Below are 6,062 nucleotides of genomic sequence, written 5' to 3' on the forward strand. Positions count from 1 at the left end.
GTCTGGCTTATTTAATTTCTTACTTAATTTTGTTCAGATTTGCTTTTGACTTTGCCATAATCATATTATATAGCCTTCTAATTCAATCTAATCAACTTTCAAAACTACCACAAATATTGGTACTGAAGTAAAAGTTTAGTTTAGTTTATTCATATAATAATTTTTAAAAAATAATATTTAATAAATTTAAAATTTAATTTCAATACCGGTAACTCTCCTATCCTTAAATCGTTGTCTTTTTTGTACCAAAAAATATATATAGATACCTTTGATGCATTGTCCCATATGATAATAAAATTTTCTAATTTTGAGATTTCAGGTTCAATCTTTTATGTGCGGATTTTTATTTTGATTATATATATATATATATCAAATTATACCGAAACAAATAGTTTGTGATATATATACATTGAATTAAGACTGTAACATTTGCTTGTTCATGCAATTTTAAAGTTAATTTATTTGTTAAGGTCTAGTGATAAAATGACATTTCAACGTGATGGGAAAAAGACTCTCATCGCATCTAATCTGGATAAAGATGCTTAAAATGTTGATATTAACTCAAAATTATTTGCAAACCCTAATGAAAACATAACTTGATGAATGTATTACTGAAGGGGTGTGTGTACTACTGGTGTTGTAATCATCAAAGGCTATATTAAAGAAAGGGGAATCTCATGGTCTTTACAACAGATACAACAGACAAAGGAATCTCATCTCTTACTAGGTATAAACGAGTGAATATTTTTATTGGACTCAAATTTTTAATAACTAGAGTTGACAACTAGGGTATTAAATTATTGTGAATTAGAGAGTAATATTTCATTAGTTTCATCAATTTTAAAAATTTTTATTGTGATATATGAATTATGATTTTGTTAATTAATATGATAATTCATCACTAACATCATTAACTCTCAATAATGATGTGATTGATAATAACCCTTCAAATATAATATTGATTAATAAATTCATAATTTATATACTATATTAAAAAATTTTAAACATTTTATATACCATATTAAATATTTTATAATTTAAAAATTCCTTTGTAACAGTATCCATTTTCTTTATTTAGAACATACGTGCTTGGCAATGGGCAATTGTGGAGTGTTTTGACTTGAATTATATTAGTAATGTTTAATTCTTGTGGTTTCATCATCAATCTGTTTCTACCTTACCATGGACGGTGGTGGACTTGGTGTGCATTTGACCAAATAAATAAATAAATAGGAAAAATAACATAATTAATATAGTTTTATCCACCTTGGACCACCAACATACAATAATACTTTCTTTTTTGGTATAAACCTTTTTAGTTTGCAACCAATGTGATCTGATTCATCTGAAAGAAGATATGAAAAGATTTTTGTATAATATTAAAACAAAATAAATAGTTAAGTATAAAAAAATGTAAAACAAATATTTTGGACCAATTACAATAATTAATTTATATTGAGTTTATATTTAATATATCATCAGTGAATCATAGAATTACACTTAATAAAAATTTAATTCTAAAAGTTTAAAATTTAACAAATATATATTTAATCTTAAGAATATATTTAAAATTAACTTTTTTATGAGATATTATTATGTGGGTCATTGACAATGTATAGTATAACTTTACATCGAATATAAATTCATTTTTATTTATTGTAAGACATTTTTTAAAAAGTGACAACAAGGGAGACACGTCTAACTTCTAAAAAAAACAAGCTCGTGTCTCAAACACTGAACTAAAACCTTTTCATACAAACAAAATCGTAATTAGTATACAAGCAAAGAGATTGCAAGGTTGAAATTTAAATTACTGATCTGTTTAATGCTATATTTTAAGGGGCTAGTTAACATTACAATTATAGTTAAAAAAAGCTTAGGTTGAAAAAAATGCGCTTAAAAAATGTGTTTAAAAATTTTAAATATTTAGTATTGCTGTAAAAAAAATCATGAATAATTAAAATATTTAAAAAATATGAATAAAATTATAAAATATTAAAAATAAAGGATAATATAATGATTTTCTATTCCAAAAACAATTTTTCACCATAAAAGCACTTCTTAAATAAATTTTTTGGTTTAAATTGCAAAATAAGATTTTTTAAACTAAAAAGTCCTTCTTTTTTTTTTTTTTGGTTTAACATTGAGGTTAGGGCAAAAGCATTTTTTTTGTCACAAAAGCTATTTTTAACAACAAATTAAATTAAATCTAAAAATAATTGTATAAACTAATTAAATTAAATTTCAAATTGACTCCTTGTAACTTTTTGTTAGCAAAATAAGTAAAAAATAACCTTGCCTTTCTATCATATATATATATATATAAGTACCAAAAATATGAGACTTAAGATTGATTTATGATTTAAAAAAAAAAAGAAAAGATTAACTTATGACTGTAGATAATCTTTTACTCTATAATTAAGACAAAAAACACCTTTATGCACAAAAATTGGTGATATAAGTCTACGAAATTATGACATATATTCATTATAGCGACATTCATATTATACATAACATTTACATCTTATCATGATAAAGATTTTGAAATTAATAATTAAGAATCAAAACTTGACTTTGTCTAATTTATTACTTTTAAGAAAGTTAAGATGCAAAATTCAAATCTCCTTTTTTTTTTTCTCATATAAATTTAAAAAATGAAATTTCAACGTTTTGTTTAATCTACCCACTCTTAAAAATGAAATTGAATTCATACATTAAATAATCAAATGAAAAAGGAAAAAATACATAAGAATTATTCAAAAAATAATTTCATTGAGCTTAACATGATTATAGACATCGTTAACCAAAATTTAAAGTTAAAAAAGTTAAATTGATTTTTGAGGTTATGCATTATATATTATCAATAAAATTTTAAATTTCATAAGTAAATTGAAAGCTCGAAATATATTTTATTTATTTTTTAATATATTTTAAAATATATATTATTTTATTAATTTTGTTTGTGAAATTTAAAAATCTATCACAATAAATGAAACAATTCATCTTGAATTTTTTTTAGCATTTTTATTTTTTTATTTAGGGGAAAGAATTTTCTAAATTTACTCATACATTGTAATTGTACTAGTACTAATTAAGTAATAGGAAATTAGCGTAAGATGTCGTAAACACTGTATCAGAAGTTTGACCTGTCCCTCATCTACTGGCCGTCCTAACAGGAACTGCTGATGGCGTATGCCCGACGGATTCGGTAGTGCCTTCGCTTTCACGGACATGTCCGTTTCTTTCGTTACTGCCGGCCGTTTCATCATTTTTAATGCTTTGCCCTTCCAATCAACCGTCCTAACGCTGCCACGTCATTAGAATTTGGTCATGTTTCACTGTGGATTGACAATCTACGTCTTTGCATGTCATTTTCATAAACTTTTTCCAACCGAATAAACTTCGAATTACGACAAAAAGCAACTTTTTCCAAAGTCAAAAGTTTTGTTGGAAGAAAATAAGTCAAAAGTTTTTAATTTTTTTTATATACTAATGATCTTTTACAAAAGTACTGTGATGGAGGAAGAAATGTGTATATAATGACTTTGCCTACATAAGAATTATATAAAATTTTTATCAAATGAAACTCTAAATGTAATAATTTAAGGATAAATATTTCATTTGATTCATTCTTATTGTGGAATTTTACTATCTTCTAGATTATACCGCTGATAAATTTTAAGTTTCAAGCTTTGATTAAAATAAACAATTGTTATTATATTGAAATTATAGTCATAGCCCATCTAATGGATTGACTTTGAATTAATTTTCATGATTTTGACCTTTCCCAATTGTTGAGAGAGATCAAGTTGGATGAATTATTAAATTTATTTGCAAGCTGCATTTACTATCTTTGTTAATATATTATAGACTGATGAGTTTTAAGTTTTGACTAAGCTTAAGAACTTTTCATCGCCGGCGTGATTGAAACTGTGGACATAGCCCATCTAATGAATTGATTTCGAATTACTTTTCATGATTTTGACCTTTCCCATTGTTGAGAAGTAAAGTTGGTTGAACTAAATTTAATGGCATCTTGCATGAAATCATCTCAACAAATCATTCAAATTTATCGCCCGATCTTTTCTATTAAATTCTTTTCCTTTTTTTTTGTACAATGGTATCATTTGATTTATTGACAGCATATAAGATTTATACATTGATAGTGTATCAAATATATACTCTTAAACAAACAATTTATATTTGATGCACTGTCAATGTATAGATTCTATATACTGTTAGTGAATAAGATGATATTATATAATTAATAAAATGAATTAGATGATGTTACCTCATTATTAGTAATTTTTAAAAAAATATATTAATTTTTATATATTTATTTAAATGATTGATATTTGATCATTAATGAGATGGTAGCATCTGATTTATTGATAGTGTATAAAATCTATACACTGACAATGTATCAAATATATACTCTTAAATAAAAGATTTATATTTGATGTACTATAGTGTATAGATTCTATACACTGTCAATGCATAGGATGATACCATATCATTAATAAAGTGAATCAGATGATATTATCTCATTAATGAGTAAGTTTTTTTAAAAATATTAATTTTTATATATTTATTTTAAGGATTGATATTTGCTAATTAATGATGTGGTATCATCTGATTTATTAATAGTGTATAGAATCTATATATTGACAGTGTATCAAATATATACTCCTAAACAAATTGATGATATAAGCTAACATTTGATATCTTAAAAAAAAAAAGATTTAAATTTTACTAGCAATCAACTTTACTTTTTTTTGGTTTTTGTTTGTGCCAAACTTTTCTATTAAAGGTAAAACCCTAAAATCAGTAAGAAAAAGAAAGAGAGCAATTAAGATAAAGGCTGAAAATGGTCCCCAATGTTTGGGCGCCGACACTTAAGTCAAAGATTGACAAAAGAAAAAAATAAGAAAGAGAATAGAGAACATAGAGAAGTATGAGAATATTAGATAGATCGAATGGTTCCTAGATGTCTTTATTTATAATTGAGGGTGAGGGGTAGGCTGTTCGAGGTCAGTCTTGTGCTTATGGGTGACATTAAAGATCGAGTTGACCAAGACATTGATTATTTGCTCAAAAAGTGACAAGTCAACATCGAGGAGGGCTCACTGGGTAGATTGGTGAAAAGGCTGAGCTGATATGGCATTGTGACTTCAAGTAGGTTTGACATGTTAGGTCAACCCAAAAGTCTAAAATGTCCTTGGCTGTCTATTGGTAGCTTTTAATGGGGGAAGATAACCAAAATGTCCTTTGAACCTAAAAATGCCCATAATATTTTATTTTCCCATCAAGCAGTTTGAGTATCAGACAAATGAACATTGGTTTAGCCAATCTGATATGTGTTTGGCAATGCCTAGCTTAAATTTCTTAAGCATGGGTTTTAATAATTTATCTTGTTGATTTGACCTTAAGTTATCGAGGTAGGTGATTGCGAGTGCTAATGTGAAGGAAGGCCGGATCAAGCAGGTGTGTTATATACGTGCTTGATGTTGTGTATAGCCGTAATTCATTGATATGCTATTATGATGGCTAACGCTAGACTTGTGTAAATTCTTGGTTTGAACATTTTGTTTATCTTTTACATTATAGCATGGTTGATCTAGTCGATATGATTGGTTTTGTTAAGGTGATTGATGTGTCTTTTATATAGATTGATTTGATGTTAGAAAGTAAATCCATATTTAATGAAGAGAGAGAAAAATTGGCTATTAAATGAATTTAAGTTGATAATGTGAAAAATCATCCTTGATTATCATTTTTGCCATGTGTCACAATTTGAAGAGTCCATCTGATCTTTGCTTTGGCTATATAAAAGGCCTTTTTGTGGCTTTTACCTTACTTTATGGCCTTTTTGCTCTCGTGCCACCTAATTTTATTGATCTCATAGCTTTTTTCCAATTTTTTTCTATTGATCTTATATTTTTCAACCTCCTCGATATGCATTTTAACCTTTTCTAATTATGTATTCTAGTTATAGTGTATTTGAAGTTTTAAGGTGGAAATAAGGAGAAGTTAACTCAACCATCAAGGTTTTTTAGATGATG

This window comes from Durio zibethinus, chromosome 3 (genome assembly GCF_047325235.1).
Source record: "Durio zibethinus cultivar Kanyao isolate XHJ-2024 chromosome 3, ASM4732523v1, whole genome shotgun sequence".
Classification (NCBI taxonomy): domain Eukaryota; kingdom Viridiplantae; phylum Streptophyta; class Magnoliopsida; order Malvales; family Malvaceae; genus Durio; species Durio zibethinus.